Source organism: Neopelma chrysocephalum, unplaced genomic scaffold, assembly GCF_003984885.1.
Source record: "Neopelma chrysocephalum unplaced genomic scaffold, ASM398488v2 Primary Assembly neopelma1_22b, whole genome shotgun sequence".
In the NCBI taxonomy this organism is placed as follows: Eukaryota; Metazoa; Chordata; class Aves; order Passeriformes; family Pipridae; genus Neopelma; species Neopelma chrysocephalum.
The window spans coordinates 21,310,604-21,333,003 of record NW_020897690.1 but is presented as its reverse complement, the minus strand read 5'-3'; the positions used below and the strand labels follow the sequence as shown (position 1 = coordinate 21,333,003).

Genomic DNA, 22,400 nt, shown 5'->3' with positions numbered 1-22,400 from the left:
CAGAATTGCATCCAGATGGTTCTTGAATATCTCCAGTGAGGGAAACTCCACAACCTCTCTGGGCAACCTGTTCCAGTGCACAGTCACCTGCACAGTAAAATTTTTCCTTGTGTTTAGGTGGAACTTCCTGTGCACCTGCCCGTTTCCTCTTGTTCTATTGTTTGGCACCACTGAGAAGAGCCTGGCTCCATCCTCTTGGCATCCACCCTTTAGATATTTATAGACATTAATGGGTCCCCTCTCAGTTGCCTCTTCTTGAGGCTGAACAGGCCCAGCTCCCTCAGCCTTTCATCATAAGAGGGATTCTCCAGACCCTTTACCAACTTAGTAGCTCTCTGCTGGACCTGCTCCGAGAGCTCCATGTGTGTCTTGTACTGGGGAGCCCAGAACTGGACACAGTACCCCAAATGTGGCTTCACCAAGGCTGAATAGAGGGGCAGGATTACCTCCCTTAACCTGCTGGGAATGCTCTTTCTAATGCATCCCAGGATTCTGTTGACCTTCTTGGCCACCGGGACACACTGCTGGTTCATGAACACCTTGTTGTCCACTAGGACACCCAGGTCCTTCTCCACAGCACAGCTTTCCAGTAGGTCAGCCCAAAGCCTGTACTGGTGTATGGGGTTATTCCTCCCCAGGTGCAAGACCCTGCATTTACCCTTGTTGAAGTTCAGAATATTCTCTGCCCATCTTTCCCACCTATCGAGGTCCCTCCGAAGGACCACACAGCCCTCAGGTGTCAGCCAGTCCTTCTAGTTTTGTATCATCAGCAGACTTGCTGAGGAGACACTCTACTCCCTCATCCAAGTAATTGAGGAACAAGTTAAACAACACTGGGCCCAATATAGAACCCTGGGGCACACCACCAGTGACAGACCTCCAACTAGACTCTATACCACTGATGATGACCCTCAGGGATCTGCCACTCAGCCAGTTCTCAATCCATCCCACTGTTCACTCATCCAACCTACAGTTCTTGAGTTTACCTATGAGGATTTCATGAGAGACAGTGTTGAAAGCCTTGCTGAAGTAGAGATAGGCAATATCAACTATTCTTCCCTTGTCCATCCAGGTAGTTATATCATCATAGAAGGCAATCAGGTTGGTCAAAAATGATTTAACTTGAAGGCATGCTGACTACTCCTGATCACCTTCTTATCCTCCATGTGGGTAGAGAGATGGCCTCCAGAGTGATGCACTTCCTCACCTTTACAGGGATTAAGGTGAGGCTGACTGGCTGGTAGTTCCCCAGTTCCTTCTTCTTGCCCTTTTTGAAGACTGGAGTGACATTTGCTTTCTTCCAGTCCTCAGACACCTCCCCTGATCTCCATGACCTCTCAAAGATGATTGTGATACTGTCCCCCTCCCCCATCATATCTAGGTTAAAGCCCTGCCAATGAGTCTCCCTAGTTCCTGAGAAAAGACTCTCCTCCCTCACTGAGAAAGGTGAGTCCCATCTGATGCCAGCATGCCTGGAGCTGCACAGGACATACCATTGTCAAAAAACTCAAAGTTATGGTAGTGACACTGGCTGTGGAACCCTGTATCTTCTCCTTGAGGGGAGGCATAGGGGAAACTAAAAGCCTTGTGAATAAAATATTCATTTTGTGTGACCTGAATGTGCAACTTGGTTTTAATAGTTTGTTCTGTTGCCTGTCAGTTGCTATGATTGTGTCTGACAAAGCTGAAGCAATGCTGCTGGGTGTGAGAGCCTTGTTCCACATAGGTCAGTGATTATGTAGTTTACTGGAGAGAGGTGGCCTCTCCATGGTTGTATTCCCTTACAGTAACAGAAAGTGGGGGCTGGCACATGGCCAAAAAAATTAAAGCATGTCTTTCAGGGCCAGAGAACCCTTACTTTCTTTACATGCCTTTCTGCAGGCAGGAAAGGAACCAGACAGTGTTGCAAAGGGGCTTTTGATGAGCAAGATATAATGTACTCACGGTTAAATTGCTGCTCTCCTAGCAGTGAAGGAGGAAAATGATGAAGTGAACAAAGGAAGGGCTACGGATGTCATCTATCTGGACTTGTTAAAGCATTTGACACGGTCCCCCACAACATCCTTCTCTCTAAATTGGAGAGGTATGGATTTGATGGAGGAACTGTTTGGCGGTTGAGGAATTGGTCAGATGGCTGCATCCAGATGGTAGTAGTCAACAGCTCAATATCTAGATGGAGATCGGTGGCAAGTGGTATCTGTCAGGGGTCTGTACTGGGACCAGGACTGTTTATAATCTTCATCAGTGAGATAGGCAGTGGGATCGAGTGCAGCCTCAGTAGGTTTGCAGTTTGAAGTGGTTGGGGTATTGGTTCCCAGATCATTTTGACAGCTGGAGCTCATGTTCAAGACTAATGGCAAACTGATGAAAGCATTGGGACCTTATCAAACCACAGCTTTGTTATCCATCTTCTCTGATTCAGTAGCTTCTACTAGACTTTGCACTTCTCACCTTTTTACTGAGCATTTTCCTTGACTTCTGAAGATGTGATTGACAGGACAGTGGGTCTAGGAAGGTGTATTGCCAGAGCTGGGCTCAGGTTTTACTTTTATGAGTTTGGCCTTCAAGTTTTTACCAATATCAGTTTGCAGAATAATGAAAATTTCATAGCACAGTATATTACTTCTTCATTTTTTCTTTGTGTTCTGTTGCGAGTGGAGGAAATAAATTTGCCACAAAACCCTCTAGCAGCATATTGTATGCTGAAGGAGTGGTTGTAGGGAATCCTACCCAGTGTGAGGTTAGAATTATATAACAATATTTTAGCAAGTTGCATAGCAATTTCTGGTTAATCACATGGTTATATAATTCCTCCTTGAGTGTTCTTGTGTTGCCTGAATGCTTCGATTAACAATCCAATTGCTAATTGTCATTAAAGGCAACTGTGATACTGCCTTCTGCTGTTGTCACCTTCTGTATGAGAACTAGCTGATTTGATAGGCTGCGTGGAATATCTGATACGTAGGATATAGTTTACTAAAATGGGGAATTTCACGTTGTAAGTTTGGATTTCCCTGAGCAAATAGCTATGAAAAAGTCTTAGCTCTTTATGAAAATAAGAGAAACGTGGCACGATATGGAGGTAGATGAAAGCCTCATTAAATGCAGGGAGGAGAAGAGTACATCAGGTGTGTGTTTCAGCACCCTGGCCCATGATAAAGGAGCGGGAGATGAAAGATGTAACCTCTCTCAGCACACGGTAACAATGTCAGGCTGCAGCTGGCTCTGGAGTACCTCTTAAAAGCTTTCTGCAGACTGGCCTTCAAAACAAAGAGTCCGCAATGACTTGAAAAGTTACGATGCGCAGACAATTCACATTGTAAATGTTTTTCTCTTTATAAGCACAAGCCACATGCTTTCCAGAAGAGAAGATGCTGAACTCATTTGCTGGTTGATGGGTGGGTGGGTTGTGTTGTTTGCTTTTTGTTCCATTAGTGTGCAGACAACTGGTGAAGGACTTTGTCCCTGATATTTTGGAAACATCATGTCTATGAATATGCATAAAAAGTATGTCAGTGAAGTCTGTGAACACTTAGACTTGAAAAAGTAAGTCCTAATCTTTCCTTGTGTGTATAGACATATGTTAGTATATAAGATGACATTACAGTTATTGTATTTTCGCTACATCTGTTTTTAGGGTTAAAATCTTTCTTAAGGGTTTTATTGACAGTAAAGCAGATGTTTCCTCATTGTCTTATGGTGTTTTTAATGAAGTTGTGTAAGCTTATAAAGTACTCAAGTGAATGTTTAAATAAAACCCTAAAAGCCCTGCTGTCACTGTGTGCTTTGTTTGAAATGCCTTACTTGTGTATGTTCAGTAATCAGTGGTTCCGTTGAGAAAAAACCTCTTTCCAGTTTCTCTCTTTTTTTCTCCTGAATAATGTGAACTTTATTTCAGATAAAAAGAGGACTACATTGTGCTCTTGACTTGTACAGACACATGTGAAACTGTCTGCAGTGGAAGCATAGACAGCAAATACAAAAAGCTTGAGGAAATGAAATCTCTCAAGACCCGTGTTAAGTTGCATGGCATTGATTTCAAGAACATTTTTCTTCTCTCCTAATTAGGACTCTCTACTTTTTCTTCTGTTTGTACGTCCAAATATATGTAAAAGTAACACCAATAAATATAGTCAGTGTGTCAGGTTTTTATTTTTATTAATGTAATCATGGTGGTTGGTGTTAAGCCTTTGAGAATTGGGGACTTTCAGAAAAGCACCTAAGAGCACACATTTTTAATAATGCCCCTTCCCTTGCAAGGAAAAACATATATATGTAAGACATAACATGTATGTGTGTGTAGGGGAAATCTGCTCTGAAGAAACTCATCCAGGGAGAAGTAGAAGTTGAATCAATTGCTCCAAACTGTCCTCAGTCTGACACTGAAATCGCATACTGGCTTAGCTAACTGAGAGGAACTTTTACATCAAATGTTATAAGAAGAAGCTGAACGATAATATCCAAAAAATGTAGGCTCTTTAAAAACAGATGTCATATTTCACCAGTAAAGACTGTGTCAGTTAAACCAGCTTTCTGTGAACTTTATTTACAAAGAAGTCCTTCACGGCATGGTGTTATGTCAGCAAACAGAGTGGAGCTCCATATCCTTAGCTTCAAATCAGAGGCACCTGTAAATGGTTTGGTCAGCAACAAAAGTATTTTTTCCTGTGTGTTTAATTTATTGTGGCTCTTCTGCGGAATTTCTGCATCTCAGGAACTGGAAGACTACAGATGTTCCTTGTTAAACACAGCTCAAGTATGTTTCCCATGGAGGCTTTCACTTTTTTTAATTTCTGGTTTGAAAGCTGGGAGAGTTTCTCATCGTGACCTCATTCAGAAAAGTTAGACCTGGGCTTTGTTTGAGGTTTGGGGTTTGTTTTTTCTGTTTTGCTTAGTTTGGGAGGTTTCCTTTTGTTTGATTTTAGCGTTAACAATAGGATTATGTTGAAGTTACCATGTGGTTATACCAGGAGAGTTCATGTTTTTCCTCATTTTTGGTTTAAAATTAAAAAAAAAAAAATCTCAAACCTGTAGGTAATGGCTAAGCACTTCTCATAAGGACTCTTTTCTTTGCCTTATGTCCTTTCTCACCCTTGCTTGGGACTCTCTTGTGCTAGCCTTTGCTGCTGTGAGGAGCCCTTTTAAACAAGAGTCTTCCGTTCATATTCACAGGGCATGAATAACACCACTGAAGTTACTTGGCTTAAGTTACTGAAGTCAGTAGGACTGTTTATCAGTAAATGCTGTGTTTGGCTGCATCCATAGTTCATAGGATCAGGCACTGGAGAAGTAAATCCTTCTGGACAAGGATTTTCTTAGTTAACATTGAAAAGCGTCATGCTTGCTTCTAGCTCTTCCACGTGAAGACCCAAAAATATTTCCAAACAGTGTTTTTTTGGACATTTTCCTGAATTCAATATCTATTACCCTTGAAATACACCCTTACAAGGGAGCATTTTAAAGAAGACCTTTGTATGCTCCCTTGTATATACAGCCTCTTAAGAAAATATACAGATACATGCAGTGGGCTTTGGTCTTGGCTGCTCTTAGCATTAAATGAATCCATCTCTTCCTGCAAACTTTATTTATGAAGACTTCCATGCTTTTTAATTTAATGGTGCTTATGAAGAGTAGTGACTACCGACTCCAGACATTGGGTAGCTCGTGTATTTTTTGGGCAGCAGAGCCTTTGGGGCTCAGGGTCAATGCCAAATTCAGCAGCTTTACAGCAGGAAATCAGATTCCATCTGTCTAAACACTGTAAAGTTAATTTTATTCTGCAGTTAGTTATATTTGGCTTACTTGTAATAATTCTACCGATTATTTCTAGCATACCTAAAGAAGCTTGGTGCTGTGGCTATTAGTATGTTGGTTTCTTGGCGATTTCTTTTGTGCTTTGGGTCTTTTTATTGCTGTTGTTTTTAAGGGATGTGTATGGGAGTTTTGCATTTGGGGGATGGCGTGGAGTTGGAGAGGGCCAGAAGTCAGCCAGAGCGCCTTTTAATGCTCAGGATTTATCTTCTGTGGAGAAGTGTTTACATCTTTATTTGGGATGTCAGAGTTCAGTGACTCTCGCTGCAAGCATCTGTTGACGCACCTGTAAACAGAGCTCGTGACAGATGTGAGCTGGGCTCCGGCAGCTTCCACTGGGAGCATCCTAAGGGAGGCTGACCTCCCCGCCTTGCACAGCCTGCACTTGCACTGTCCCAGGCGGTCTCTGGTACCTCAACCTGGGGGGCATCACCTGGAAAGAACTGCAAGGAGGGGTGGCTGTGCCCTGCTTGCGCATGCTGGCTCCTTCCCCTGCGCTTTGAAGAAAGACGCCAGTGAAGCAAACGTGGCTTCAGAGGCCACACGTGTCCTGCAAGCCCACGTGTCCCACAGGTCCACTGAGCTGTGTCACCCCATCCCTCCTATGAAGTATTTAATGGAGCATAACTGCACTAAACAAAAGCCTCCCCGTGCCTCTTAAGGATTTAATGCAACTGTAGGGCCTTTCAGCAAACATTTTTCTTAATGGAAATGCTGCTTCAAAACCGCAAATGTTACTTGTCAGTACAGTGTTGGAGCACTGGTTCAAGTGGAAGCACTCATTTGAACAAGGGTTTGGGGTTTTTTCCATGTGTGCCATCTTCTTTTACTTCTTAAGTACTTGCTAATTGGAAAAATCATTAGTTTGGGTCTCCTAAATTTACCAACACTTTGATTGTTATAGCATCACAATATTGAAAAAGGCATTTCATTGTGCTAAAGGAAGCAATATCTGTAGCAGAGAACTTTCATCCCCCCTAATTCAGGAGCTAATTCAGCTTATCTTTTTTATCTGCTATATATCAGGAAGGATATTTTTACATGACTACCATTCTCTGAATGTTTGTTAAAAGAGAAAAGCCTCTTTTTATATGTGATTTTCCTTTAACTATGTATTTATTACATAAAAAATACAGAGCAAGTTATGAAGTACTTCTCATATATGTTGGACGTGCTGTGCTTTCTTTTTTCCTGTTACTTGCCTTTCTGCCAAAACCAGTATCAGTTTGATTGATTTCAGGAAGGGGAAAGTTTTGATCCTGAAGTGAGATATTTTAAAAGAAAGGTTGAATTGTAAAAAAATCACCAAAGCAAAACAAAACGCTAAAAACAAATCCCAAAAAACTACCTCGACTGCCAGACCAAAGTGACTGTACTATTCCTGCAAAATGAACTTTCTGTCTATGAGTGTCAGAAGTCAGGGTGTTTGCAAGTGAGCAGCCTGGAGATTTCTAATGCACAAATGATGGGGGCAGGAGGGCTGAGCAATGACCATAAATAACTCCTTTAATGTTGGGTTTTCAAGGGTTTTGTTCTGTGCTGCCTAAACATAATGGTAGTGTTTGCTTTAGCTTTACTGAAATTAATTTGTTTGGCATTAATGTGCCCGTTGTTAAGTGTTTTCCTAACAATATAAATTAAATCTCTATAAACAAAAGCATTTATCTGTGAGCAGAGTTGTTTTATGCTTTTTATAAGACCCGACTGAAAGCAGTCCGCATCTGAGATGCTGACAAAGAGGTACTTTCTGTGTCCCCACTTGGTTTGCTGTGGCCAAGTAATGGGTTGTGGCTACGTAAACAGTTGAGATGTCAGTCTTCTTTCTTGCTTTCTGCAAAGAAAATCCAAACCATCTGTCTTTTTTGGTGCCTTTATTATGCTTGTACTAAAGATAGCAAAACTGCTTTTGTTTTAAGATTAAAGCAGATGTACACAGGCTGCCATATTAATTTCCTTTGTAAGGGAACACAGTTCAGCTGTTCACAAAACATGGGAAGGAATTCAGGCTGCACCGTGCCAAAAAACGACGACAACAATGAATCTGTAGCTTCGCAATGAACAAGCTTGTCACTTCAGTTGTTCCCTTGTTCCTAAATTCCCTTGGATGTGAGGCTGGTCTCATTGTTCAGCATTGTTGTTGTTTTTAGGAACATATGGTTTAGGTTAAGCACGATTACGTGCTGGGATACTTTCTCTGCAGCAAGGCACTGCTCAGTTTTACTCTGGTGAGCTTTTGTACCTTACAGGACATGTAAATGGTGGATTGACACTGAGATTTTTACTTGGAGAAGACCAGAGTCGAGCAAAACCCAAGTGGTATACAATGCCCTATTATTTTTTTTAATATTCATTATTATTTATTTTTTAAATTAAAAAGTCAAATTACCAGGTAATTCTGGACAAGATTTTACACAATGAGGGCTTCTGAGAAAATGCTAGTGCATGTACCAGCACCATTTAAGAAAGTATTGATAATGGTGAGCAGAGGCCACCCTCTCTCTCCGTTACAGTTAGCCACCTGGGAGCCACTGTTCAGCAGAGTCATGTCCCAGTCCCGCCCTACTTCTCCATCAGAGACTGAGTACTGCACCTGGGGGCATGAGCTGTAAAAAATCCCTTTTGTCATTACTGTTTGAAGTAATTTGAATAGTTTAAAAAGTGTAGCCATTGGACAGGTGTGGAGGGTACTGCGTTAGGTGTGCTGGTGGTCCCAGCCTGCTTAGCTTAGCAGTTATGGCGAGGTGTGGTGGTGGATATGTAGGGAAAGAGACTGTGTCCGCTGGCAGGTCCTCTGGGGAAGGCTGCAGTGCCTCTGGCTGCACGGTACTGGTTCCATCTTTCCCCTGTCCTGTGGTCACTCGAGTAGTTCCTAAAGTCTGTGTTATCTCTGTGTACACAAGAAACACAGAAACAAAGAGGAATCTTCTGCAGCTCCAGGTACCCTTCACTGCACAAGTTAACTTTACACAAACTAAATCTGAGCAATCAGACTGGCGTTTTGGTGCCAGATCACTTTCAAGGCTTGATGTCTGAAATCTTCTGTTTAAAAGATGCAGTACTTCTTGCAGAGCTTCAGGTTCTTTTAGTAGGCAGCACAGGAGCTTCCAAGTGGGATAAGATGTATCATTGTACTTTTGGGAGCCTCATGACATTTGTATTCTTGAACATTTCAAAGTGACTTGTTTGAAAGCATCAAGTTTTCTCATGAGAACACTATCAGAGCAAGATTTCCCCTAAAGCATTTATGCAGTGTGATAATAAAGTCTTTCAATGTTAGCTGCAAAAAGAACTTTAAGTGCTCTTTCATAGTGGTGCTTTTATTTATGCTAAACCAGGGGAAGAAAATGTTAGTGTAGGTCATGTGCCTTCTCCTCATCCAGCGCTCTTTATTTTGTAAAACAAGCCGGGTCCTGTTTAGCATACACATGATGGAGCTGAGAGACGATTTAAGGAGATTTTTCTACCCAAGCTGACTTAACCAAGGACAATCATAAAATGTACATGGAGAAAACCCCTGTGTGTTGCAAAGTAAAACCATGAAGAGTTCAGAAATGCTGCAGGACCTCTTTTTGCACTGTAGAAAAAGCAGCATGCTACCCCTCTGCAGTTGGGTGGTTGTGGCACACACGGGAGAGGGGAGGGCCTGTACGGGGGGAAGCAGCATCAATCAGCTTTGAGCAGCTTCTGGATGTTGTAGGGTTACAGGGATGTGTATATATGAGGGTGGAAGTAGAGTGTGCTACTTCAAAGCAACCTAGTAGTCTTCTTTTTCTGGTTGTTTTTTCTGTTTTGTTTGTTTGTTTTTTTAATGCCTCCTCCTGCCCTTTGTCCTGTCTCTCATGCATAGGCTCCTGTGCTTTTACTTTTTTGGTCTCTCTGAGCTTCTGCTTCAGCTTCGCTTCCCGTAACATTCATCCTTGCAGCCTGGCTCCCGTTTGCATCTGCTTTTCTCTCTGACAGACAAGTACCTGTGCACACGCACCGGCATGTCAGGGCACAAGGAGAGCTTGTAGCTCCTGGGGGCTGGGACTACAGGGGCCCTCCGGGTGGGTTGATGACAAGGCACCGCCCAGCCAGGAGTAGGACGGCCAAGGGACGCAGGGCAGTGCCAGCCCTGGCATCAAGGACCTCACTGCAAACCCAGGAAACCTCAACAGAGCACAAAACCTCATCAAGCCTTTTTCAGCTCACAAGGAGCACAGGAGTCAGGTGTTCCTCTTGTCCTCCTTCTGCACACTGTGGTCAGGGTTAGCATAAATAGCGGCCTGTCGGAGCTGCCAAGGGAAGCTCCAGGAGGTCTTGCTCAGCAGCAGCTAAAGCACGCCAAGAGTAGGGCAGGCTTTCCCAAGGTGTTTGGCTGCTAAATGTCTGAGGCTCTACTGAACACTCACTGTGGGATTTTTCTCCAGTGATTTGTAACTTTGTACAGATGATGACTTTTACAGGAAAGATAAAATCTTGCCTCTTGGAAATGATTCTTCCCTTTTTAAATTAAACTTGCCTTCTCCAATAAATGGTCTCATAGAGTGTTCACATATCAGCAGTTGTTGTTAGCCTGAATGAGACGAATAATGTTTTGCCTATGGTGATAAAATAAGCTCCTTTGAAAATATATGCATTACTAGCAAGATGTGTACCTTCCACTGAATGCTTCATATGAAGCTTTCTATGTGTAGCAGAATTGTAAGCTATTGGGAAACAGATTTGGGAAGGGAGCACTTAATAGCTGGAAGTGACACAAACCTATAATGAAAATAATTATATGTGTTTTACTGGTGATTATTTCTCTTTTGAATGTGCATTTTTTTCACTTGCATCAGCAAGGAGTTCTAATTAGAAGTAAATAATAAAATCCATTCTATTATTAATGCTGCTTTCAGTCAGGCATTCAATATACATTGAAATCTAATGGCTAGAACTCATTGGCATTATCTGTGTATCATTATTTGCTTAAATGCAATTACAGAGGGTTTCTGTCACCACAAGATTTGACCAGGAAATGTAAATTTCTTACAAGGATACTTCAAGGTCTGGTAGGCATTTGAAATATGTTAATGTTTTTCACATGTCCTTAGTGGGGCAGAAAAGAGAGCAGTATGATCAGGAAAGCAATAGAAGCGTGACAAAGGCTTGGTTAGTACAGCACATGAGCATGTACTTCTAAGGAGAATGTGACTGCTGCACCGAGTTTGTACGTGTACAAAACTCTTGATGGGGCAGGGGCTGCATCCAGCAAAGCCTGTGCAGGTGAAGGGAAGGCCAAGAAACAGAAGGCTGCTAGGGGGTCCACATTTTTTTAAGCACCCTTAGTTTTCTTCTGAGTTGTTTCCCTGAGCATTTTTAAAAATGCTTGCCCTATATTGATAGTTAATGATTGTGTTAACAGATCGGACCAGGGACTGCTATGCATATTCAATTACTCCAAATTAGTTGCTGATCTCTGTTAATCCCAGGCATGCCCAGTGTATGTATCAAATGCATTTATTCAAATGCTTTCAGAAATGAGCAGAGCTATTGCAACACAATGCAGTATCTTAATGCCTCTAAGTAGATTAATACAGCTCTTCTGGAAAGTATTGTAATGTGTACATATGTTGTGTATATGATGAGGTGGGGAAATGGGTGTGTTGGTGCTCACACAGATGTATACATGTACCGTTTCCTAAAAGCACTGGACGTAAAATGTGTTTACTCAGCATCACGTGCAGGTCCATTTCTGTAGAAGAAATGGTGGACAACAGGAGCCTACAGAATTTTTCTGAGTGAAGCCTTGATTTTTCAGTTATAGTGTCACACTGGTGCTCCATTAAAGCAAAGCCCAAGGCCTTGGTTAAAGATAACACCATCAAATAGAGTAGTATTCACTTTGTGGTATTGATAAGCTCTGCACTTGCACTTTAAAAAGTCCTTGAACCAATATCACTACTTGAGTCAGTGCTGTTTGAATATGAAATCCTTAAATCTGACTCTCCACAAGCTGAACAAACAGTTTTCTGTACCTGATGTCCTTAAAGCAGATTAGGCAGCTTGAAGTAGACGAAGATTCAGACACCACAGAGATTCAGAGTTGCTGAGGCTGCTCTCGAGTCATGCATTTTTTGCATAACTTTTAACCTGTGCACAACGTGATGTACTTATCAGTTTTAGTGTGGACATTATGTAAATACTAAGCACCTTATCAGATGTGGTTCAAGGTTGCAGTTACAAGCAATGTTTCCTCTATTTATGTATGAAAATGGAAAGAAATGTCTTTTTATACGGCAATTGATTAGAAAACCTAGTTTTCTAATTTGTAGTGGACAAGCATTACAACAGTGGTGCTTGTAAAACAAACTCATCTTTGAAGTGATAACCATGGGAAACAGTAGCCCATTCTCTTTTCTCTAGAAATTTCTGAATGGACAGATTAATTTTTATAATGGAAGATGAAAGTAACTTATAAGGAAGCTTTTGGAATCTGGGTCCAGATTTTTTCAACACTGTTAAATGGTATTTGAGTTTTTAGGACCCATGAGTTAATGGAGCCAGACTTCACCATGTGAACGGGAATCCAGTCAGCCTCATTCCCTTACATAGCACATATTTTAAATCTGTTTTTAATTTGCGTTTGGGATTATGTGTCACTGATCTAAATACTGTAGCAGAAGTGTCAACTCTGAATGGACTATGGAGGTTTGTAAAGTAGCAGATCCTGTATTTGCACCAGGACACAACAGAAGCAGCTGAATTACTGGCTGAGGTGACCCTTCTCCTCCCCATCTTAGCACTAACTTTTCTTCTTGGCAGGCGTAAGGGGCAATCGAGCATAAGGAGAAATAGCTACCCTCTGTGCTTCCAGGCTTACTTACCAGTCCAAAATACACTTGCCTTTTGGAAGAGTTTGTGAGATGATGGAAAAATGGAACAAAAATCTGGATGCTAAGCTAGTAATTTCATCTACTCCTGTAATTAAGCTCTGAGCACTTGTAGTTTTGTTGAATCTCTGTTTCATTTGAAGCTAATTTAGTTTCCAGTCTGGCAGGAGCTGTCCCCTTTATGTCAGTTTTTTTCTTTGCCCTTCTTAGCATAATGCATGCTTTCCGGAGACCAGCGTGTTATTTCTGTCTAGTGAAGCACCCCCACTGTGCTGATGTAGTTCTTGAATTATGCAGCTACCAAAATACACATCCCTAGAGTGAGTAACAGCTCTTTGCAGTACATGTGTAAATATTTACATCCATTTCCCGCCCACTTGGTAAAGCACTCTGTTTTTGTACAGTACAAAGTGCTTTGTATACAGAAAAAAACACACTGTTTGGTTCGTAGGGTTTGTTTTGAGGGGGCGTTATGTTTATTTAAGAGAAGGCCAAACTAGTCGCAGCATGTATTTTGTAGGGTAGTCCTGCTTTCATCCAGTTTCACAGCTGGGCCAGCAGATTTATGATGAGGTGATGGACTTCTTCAAGGTCAGGTGGTGAATCAGTGGTTGGGTAGAACCTCAGGTCCTGCTGACTCCAGCGCTTTGTTTAAAAGTTCCAGCACACAGCTCTGGCTTTGCAATTTACTGCAGAAAATAAACCAAACTTATCTCCAGCCCTGCAGTTAATTTCAATAAACAAATTTTGTGGGAGCTGTTATGTTTATTTAAAATGAGCTTGATGGGTACTGATAGGCTCAGACTTGCCCTTGTAGGGGGGATTTCTGGAAATGATTGTGGTGATTCTTTTTCACTCTCTGAAGACATTTGAGTGCTTAAAACCACGTATTTAATATAAGTAAATGCATGCATCAGCTACTGCTGCTTTATGTTTACTGCAGAGCAGTAACACGTGCAGATCCTCATCCATTTGTTACATTGTACCAAGTAGTGCATAAAAGCAAAAGTGACAAACTCGTAGCGTCAGAACAATTGGAAAACTCACGACAGGTTTGGGGTGGCATCTCCTTGAGTTGCGGTCAGATACGGTGAGCTGCAGCAGTGAGGATGTCTGGGACTCCTGTAGCCAGCCCTGACAGCAGCTGTGCTTGTAAGGAGCAAGTGCCTCGCTGGCATTTTCTTTTACAGGAACATGCAAAATGCTGTATGGCTATATGTGTTGTCAGAGGGGCTGGCTGTTGTTCCTGTGGGCTTGCAGGAGAGGAGTTCCTTAGGTTTAGAGAGATAGTGCCAGGTTCCTTGTGTTGGTGATTTTAACTTTTTCCAGCATTTGTGTAGGTGGCAGGTTCTGACTGTTGCTTTCAGCCAAGGGCACCACAGGATGCTTGGTGAGGCAGAAATGAGTTTGGGAATGCTATTTGCTGATTTCCAATTATGAAACTTAAGAAGTGATCTGTATTTTTGTTAGACAAAAGAGTATTTCTGCTAAACAAAAAAAATTGCAGTTCTACTAATGGAAAAGCACTTAAGTGTCTGTGTTAGCACAGGTTTGCCAACAGCAAACATCTTGCAACATTGTCTCTTTATCTCTGCTGAGTTCAAAGTCACCCAGAGTAGTGGGACTTCCGTGATCTGTCAGCAGCAATTCCTTTATGCTCCTTCATCTGAATTCACGCCTGACTATTCGGATCTGAATGTGTAAGGCCTCATAAGTCTGGAAGATGGAGCAATGAAATTATTTTTTAACTGTTTTGGATTTTTTTTCTTTACTTTCTCATCAGGCTGTATTTTGAACACGCATGTGGTTTAATTTAATGTTTTCATCAAAATATGCTTTCGTTAACTTGAGGTTTTAAAACTTTCTTCTGTTATGCATCGACTGCAGTATTACTGGGGCACTTCTTTGTGATTTTTTTTCTTCTACATACGGATGCAAATGGATATATTAATCTCAGTTCTTTTATGATAACTGAGTTTTTGCCTTGATTTGAATTCCTCTTATCAGTTGCATCTACATGCAAAAGTTGTAGCATGTCAGGAAAGTAAGGTATGCTCTCACTATCTGTCAGATGCAAGGCAGAAATAAAATCTCTAGCTTTATGCTTTTAATAGTAAATTAATAGAGATCTTATCAATTGTTAGAGATGTATATTACTAACCTCAGCTGAAAGCTTGATGTGTGGTAGGAAATCAAGCTAATACTTGCTCCATCCGTTAAAAGGAGCAAGCACAGCAAGAGGCCAGGATAATGAGTATAAAGGGATCAGTGAATTTTACTATAGTTTTGAAAGCTCATTATTGAATAACAGGTTTGCGAAGAGGCTTGAAAAAAAGCCAGCTCTTGCTTTGGAGTACAGTGGAATTTGAACTTTAAGGAATCTTGGATCCATTACAAATATATTGAAATACATGGTAGCGTAAGTGTCTGTGGTTTGGTCTCTGAGCTCATGGAAAACTTAGTTTCTGGGAGTATAACTTTAGTATTAAAAGGCCTGTTATTCATTTCTTGTTTCGTGTTTTAAAGTAGGTCTGTGGGTCAAAAAGAAAAAGAAACTCAAACCACCCCCAAACTGTGCTCTTTGCTTTTGTATTTTGTTTGAGAAGTATTGCAGCTTTTTTTATTGTAGGTAGTCTGAAACAGGTCTATAGTCCTGGGAACATAAGCATTTTTCTTAATAGAAAATACTAATGACTAAGCCCCATTACAAATTGAGAGGAACTTTTCAGCTCCCACTAAGTTTAGCAGCCATATGTGCAGCAGTTCTCTGGGCAGTACTTGTGCTGTGTTTTCACCTATGCGTGTTGGGTTTATCCAGAGACTCCTGTTGCCATCCCTGTGGGCTGGATCTAGCCAAAGGTTGGTGAGGTTGAGCATCCAGTAGGGTAAAAGTTGTATATCTGATGTGAGCATAGCATGTTGAGTGTGGTCACTGGAGTAACCAGAATCTCCACTTCTGACAGCCTCTTCCCACTGGAAATAAACATTTACTGGTTGCTGATTTGAATGCACTTCTTTTCCCTGCGATCTCGCAGTGGTTGTTCATAGTGTTTACTTGAACTTGTCTCAGTGGTGTTGTCTTCTGAGATCTTTAGACAACGTGGTAGTTTCTTACTAACATTTAAAACTGCCTTGTGTTTTGGGAGTGTGTCCTATGCCCTTCCTAAGTGGCAGATTGCTGTGTGTGCCTCAATAGCTTGAATTGTGGAATCTGTATTCTCTATGGTCAGTATCCTATTTGAAGCATCTGCCTGTAGTGTTGTATTCCAAGGTGATGTCTCTCCACTGGTTAAAAACATCTTTCAGAGATCACTGAGTTGACAAGGCTTTGCACCATTATTTGGAAATGAGATTGTCTTTCTCACCCCTCCTTTTCTTCAGAACACTTTCTGGGAAGTGGTTTGTGCAAAGCCAAAATAAAAATCTCTGTGTGGGCACTGCTACCACTGTAACCTCAGCTGATGTAGCTGAGTGGTTTCACTGCAGTAGTGCAGTTTTATGAGGAGAAGGACGTGCTTACAGTTAAGTGCTGATTTTTTAGGGGGTAAAGCTGTTCTCAGTTTCTTCGCAACTGGGCAGAAAAGTCTTGGACCCTGGGCCAGTCAGCGTGGTTTGCGTCTCAAATGCACATGAAAAAAGGTCAAGTGATTTTGGAAATAGCTGAAAGTGATTTTGGAAATAGCTGAAACAACTCTATTGGAAAGGGTTTGACTTCAAGTTGCTGGCACTATAGTAGACTGAAAGACCTTTGGACTGCTGGAGCCCACAGCACCAAGGGAATAATTTTTGAGTTTTATTACTTTTGTGCATGTTTTAATTGGATTGAAGTGTGCCCCAAGAGGACTGGAAAAACATTTTCGCAGATGTGCTAGCACTTCTCTGGCTGCGTGGTCAGTACTAACCCTGGAACAAGTAAACCCAGTAGCCTCATGAGCAAAAGAAAATTCACTGAAAAAGCACCATCACTGTAATCATGCTAAGGTCAAGGGCCTCTGCTGGGAAAACCACTCATATCTGTGTTTCACAGGATGCATCATCAGGATCTAGTGTAGACCTGTCTTAATGGGAGAAGCCTCTGGTGATGAGAAGTAAATTTGTGTGCAGACCAGCGCTTGCTTACTCTGTTAGCAGCCCTGTGTATCTGGGTGCTTGAGTTACCTTGCTCTGAGCAGGAGCAGATGAAGGGGATCAAAATTAGTGCTGTTTGAACTTTGTTATCTGACTTAATCCCACTGACGAGTCATGTGCTTTCTTTGACTTGTCCTCTCCAGAAGTGCATTTTGGTAGGCTAGGTTAGACCATTCCCTCACCAGCAGGCTTCCTCTGCTACTACCTGGGCTGCATGTACTGTGTTTCCCTGCCTGGAAACATAAAGCAGCATCTAATGGACATAGTTTCGTGGTGGGGTGGGGAATTCTCTCTTTTTGTGCAACATCTGATAAAGGGACCTATTTTGGTCTTGGTCAGATCAGTTAAATCGAACTCTATAAATAATGATATTTGAATCAGATGCTCTAATTTAGATGGCGATGGGAACCTGCATAGCTTGTTTTTAGGGATGCTGAGTTTCTTCCCAGCAGCTTACAGTTGTTGAATATTTGATATTAAAATTATGTGCTTGACTTCCAGCATCCAACTTTGAGCCTCCCTTTCCTTTTTTGGTCTATTTCCTTCTCTGAATATTTCAACTACAAAGCAATCTACCTAATGGAAAATCATGGGAACCATCTTTTAATTTGGTGCTTTGGAAACTCGCATTTATGCCTACGTAGTTGTTGCACATGGTATGCTCCTGTAGGGTGTGTTTTTTCCCCATGGTATAGTAGTATTTTTGCAGAGAAGCACAAGATTGTGTATTTTCCCTTGAGTCTGCTAGGCATGCAAGGCCTTGGGATGATGGTGTCAGCAAATGTGTTGGGTTGACTAAGCTTTTTCACGAGTGAAGCCCAGAAATGAGAACTTCCAAAATAGCAGTAGTTTTGTATTCTCTACAATACAGAGATTTCGTGAGAATAACTAGTATAAATTAATTTTTAAACTATACTAGAAACAAGCATGATTTTCTTGTACCTACCTGTCTTGAACTCAATGAGGCATTGGGTGATTCCTCACTGGTACCTCAGTGGATGTAACTCACTGTTGAAGGTCTTTGCATGCTTTGCCTAGTCACCTGTGTGTTGTTTGTCAGTGTGTATGTTAACAGAAATATGTATGAAGATACTAGTATAAAGATTTGTAGTTGAAGCCATGGTAATGTGGAATGACAGATAAATAATTGTTCTTTTATTTGAATTGTTAGTAACAGTTCATTTTGCTGAAAGGAAGGAAATTGTATAACTCAATGGACTCTCTTAGGAAATAATCTCTTCTCTTACACATTAAATACTTTATATACATTTGTGTTAGGGTGTAAGAAACCTATTTTTAGTGCTGTTGCTATTGTGTGCTTTGACAACGAAAGAGCTTGCAATAAAAATATTAAGGCTTTTTTTCTTTGTAGGATCACAGCATTTTTCATGTTTTGTTGTTGACTTAGAGTCAGTCATTAGCTTTGTGTCACCTGGTGGTGAGTCAGCTTCATGCTGCATGACTGATTTGTCGTAGAATGATGGAATGGCTTGAGTTGGAAGGGACCTTAAAAATCATGTAGTTCCAATTTCCATGCCTTGGGCAAGGACACCTTCCACTAGACCAGATTGCTCAGGGATCCATCCAACCTGGCTTTGAGTACTGTCAGGGATGGAGTATCCACAGCTTCTCCAGGCAACCTGTCATGTCAACTTACTTTTTTTTATAATCCGTGGGGATGATAGCTGGGACAGCAATTCTGAAGTGACTGATTGCTATGGCTTTCTTGTTAATGGGATGCATGGCCCTCTGTTGAATGGGCTCAGTTCCATATCTTCAGGAGTGTTTGTGGCAATAAAATGACTCCAAATAAAATGCTTGTTGGAGATGTTTGTGTGTAGAAGTCCTACTAATGGAATGCACTTTTTTCACCTTCTCCACCTCTTTGTTCTAACTGTGCTAAGCATAAACACTTACTTGAAGGCCCAAGTCTGGCCTTCAGTCCAAAGCACTTGACTTTTGAGAAGACACAATGTCTTTTTGAGAGTCCACCTATGATGCACATGGTGGTGCAGTAGGAGCCAGTCTTGCACTACTGTGTTGGCAGATGCACTTTGCTCATTTGCCGCTTCATGAAACATCTTTCTTTATTGCTAAGGATGTGTTTTCATGATTGCCTTGGTATTGAGCAGAACTACAGTGCTATGATCACACTTGAACTTGGGTATAAGGTGGTACCTCTGTCCCACCTCTATGTAACTGTCCAAATATACCTGTTCTGTGGTCGTTCCACACTGAGAGTGGATTTCCCTGCATGATGTACAATGTGATGGTACATGATTGGTGCCATGGGCTTCATGGTTCTTGGATGAGAATCACAGAATCAGCTGGGTTGGAAGGAACCTCTGAGATCATCAGGTTCAACCCTTGATCCACTACCACCGTGGTTACTAGTTCATGGCACTCAGTGCCACATCCAGTCTCATCTTAAAAACAGCCAGGGACGGAAAATCCACCACTTCCCTGGGCAGCCCATTCCAATGCCTGATTACCCTCTGTGTAAAGAATTAATTCCTAAATTAATTAATTCCTTAATTCCTAAACGTCCCCTGGCAGAGCTTAAGACCATGCCCTCTTGTCTTACTGATAGCTGCCTGGGAGAAGATACCAACCTCCACCTGGCTACAACCTCCTTTCAGGTAGTTGGAGAGAGTGAGGAGGTCTCCCCTGAGCCTCCTCTTCTCCAGGCTGAACAACCCCAGCTCCCTCAGCCTCTCCTCGTAGGACTTGTGCTCGAGTCCCTTCACCAGCCTTGTTGCTCTTCTCTGGACCTGCTCCAGCACCTCAATATCCTTCCTGAACTGAGGGGCCCAGAGCTGGACACAGTACTCGAGGTGTGGCCTCACCAGTGCTGAGTACAGGGGAAGAATCACTTCCCCGGACCTGTTGGCCACACTGTTCCTGATCCAGGCCAGGATGCCATTGGCCTTCTTGGCCACCTGGGCACACTGCTGGCTCATGTTCAGCTTCCTGTCAATCCAAACTCCCAGGTCCCTTTCTGCCTGGCTGCTCTCCAGCCACTCTGTGCCCAGCCTGTAGAGCTGCAGGGGGTTGCTGTGGCCAAAGTGCAGGACCCGGCACTTGGCCTTGTTGAATCTCATCCCGCTGGAATCAGCCCAACTGTCCAGCCTGTCCAGGTCCTGTAGAGCCCTCCTGCCTTCCAGCTGATCAACACTCCCCCCCAACTTAGTGTCATCTGCAAACTTGCTGATGGTGGACTCAATCCCCTCATCTAAATCATCAATAAAGATATTAAACAGAACTGAGCCCAACACTGATCCCTGGGGGACACCGCTAGTGACCGGCCACCAACTGGATGCAGCACCGTTCACCACCACTCTCTGGGCCCAGCTCTCCAGCCAGTTCCTAACCCAGCACAGAGTGCCCCTGTCCAAGCCTTGGGCTGTCAGCTTTTTCAGGAGTATGCTGTGGGAGACGGTGTCAAAGGCTTTGCTGAAGTCCAGGTAGACCACATCCACAGCCTTCCCCTCATCCACCAGATGGGTCACCTGATCATAAAAGGAGATCAGGTTGGTCAGACAGGACCTTCCCTTCCTAAACCCGTGCTGGCTGGGTCTGATCCCTTGTCCATCCTGTAGGTGCTGTGTGATTGCACTTAGGATGATCTGCTCCCTAACCTTGCCAGGCACTGAGGTCAGGCTGATGGGCCTGTAGTACAGCTTAAATTGCGTACCACACAGAACATCACTAAACTCAGGCTTTAAAAATCAGATGGACAAGAGTTGGGAGCCATAAGTCTTGCATAAGAAATGCTTGTGTCTGCAGAGAAGTTTCTACTACTAATTTAAGTTACTATTGTGCATATCAAAAGCCAATATTCAAACGGATGGAAGTAAGGGTGAAAGAAGGGTGAAGGAAAGAGATTTGCAATATTTGGAGGCTGAGACTTTGGTAAATAAAATTGAATTTAGGTATGTCTGTTTTCTATGTTACACAGCTGCCCAGACTGAAAGATCATAATGGTCTCTCTAGCTTCATCATCTTTGGCTGTAGGATTGAAACATGCCCATGTTTCTAGAAAATTGTGATTTAATCTGCCAGGCTAAAGCTATGCAACAAAAATCATGAATTGTTAGAGCAGGAGAGAGCTTATGTGTTGAATTAAGTCATTGAATTTTGCCAGTGAGTGTAAGCCTTGGACTCAGTTCTGAAGCATACACAGGTGAGATGGAAGAGGGGACAAAAATAATAGAATCATAGAATCATTTCATTTGGAAAAGACCACTAAGATCATTGAACCCACCTGTTAATCCAGCACTGCCATTGCTTGAATCATGTTAGGTAAATACTCTCAGGGTGAGGTGACATTAGCTCAGGCCATGGGTAGCTAAATAAAATAGTTGTTTAATGCATCCTTTGTCTTCCAATCTGGTGCTGTTTGTTCTGTAGAAAAATTTTTCATTGTTATAGCTTGTATGCTGTACTGCAGTAGATTCAGGCAAGTATACCCATCAGCTTGTAAGTTATATGGATAAAACCACTCAGATCAACTCTGCATTTTTTTTCTTCTACATTCCTTACAGCAGAACTTAATTTCTTTCTAATGAGAGGGAGAAAAAAATTACAAAATGAGAAAAATTAGACTCCTTGCTCACCTTGCATTCCATCAGAACCATAATGAACAACACAGTGGACTTTGCAGACTATTGGAAATTTATGGTGAATAATTCTAGCATTTAAAGGGATAGGGAGTGGGACATGAAAAGCTAGGCAACCCATGCATTCTCCAGTGCCCTGCAGTTTCCCCCGTTGATCTGTAAAGCTGAATTCTAATACGTGTGTTTATCAGAAAACACAGTAAAATAAACTTCTTTGAATAGTTAGGAGTGGACTGGAAAGGTAAGTGGAGGGCAACGCTATTCACTAGTAGACGAGACTGCCATGTCCATATATCTCTCTCGCAACTTTTTCTCCAATTTGAGGAGTCAGAAAAAGTGGTCCAGTTTTAATCTGTTTGTTCTAATTGGTTTTTAGTAACATGGCAGAATAATCTCACCGTATTTCATGTTGAACTTCTAGCTAACCCTCATTTTAAATAATATAGGCTGGAGCTTTTACAGCTTCATGTGCTTGAGGTTTGTCAAAGTAAATTCAAAAATAAACAACAGTATCCTTACAAAGACAGAAAAATACTAGTGTATTTTTCTTTGCAGCAGAAGGTTGGGTTTTTCATTCCAGGGCTATAAACATTACGGTTATGTGTAATGCTACCAAGTAATTATCTGAATATAAGACATCTTTGTTGTCTGTCTCCATAATTCTGACACAACTACTGAAGAAGTACTGTCCTTATTTGGGACAGAAAAAAAATGCTGTGAATTGCTCTTTGATGGTATCATGGGAACTAGTTACAATTGGGCTTCTCCAGCATACACATACGTGCTATCTGGTATGTAATAGAAAGTGGTTTTCAAATGTAAGCACAGGTAAGCTATAGAAAATTAAATTGCACACATATGTTTTAATAAGCAGAGCCACGTTCATGTGTGTTGTTTGCCCTCTTGCTTCTTGAGTTTTAGAGTTCAAATGCAAACCAGCCACTTTATATGCTGATTTTATGGGAGTAACATACAGAACAGTCTGTCA

The 22,400-nt window shown here is 41.9% G+C and overlaps 1 protein-coding gene across 1 annotated transcript in view; it reads left to right on the top strand.

Annotated features, from left to right (window-relative positions):
* MYO10 (myosin X) overlaps window positions 1-22,400 on the top strand; it is a 163,772-nt gene that overhangs the window by 32,523 nt on the left and 108,849 nt on the right. The window lies entirely within an intron of this gene.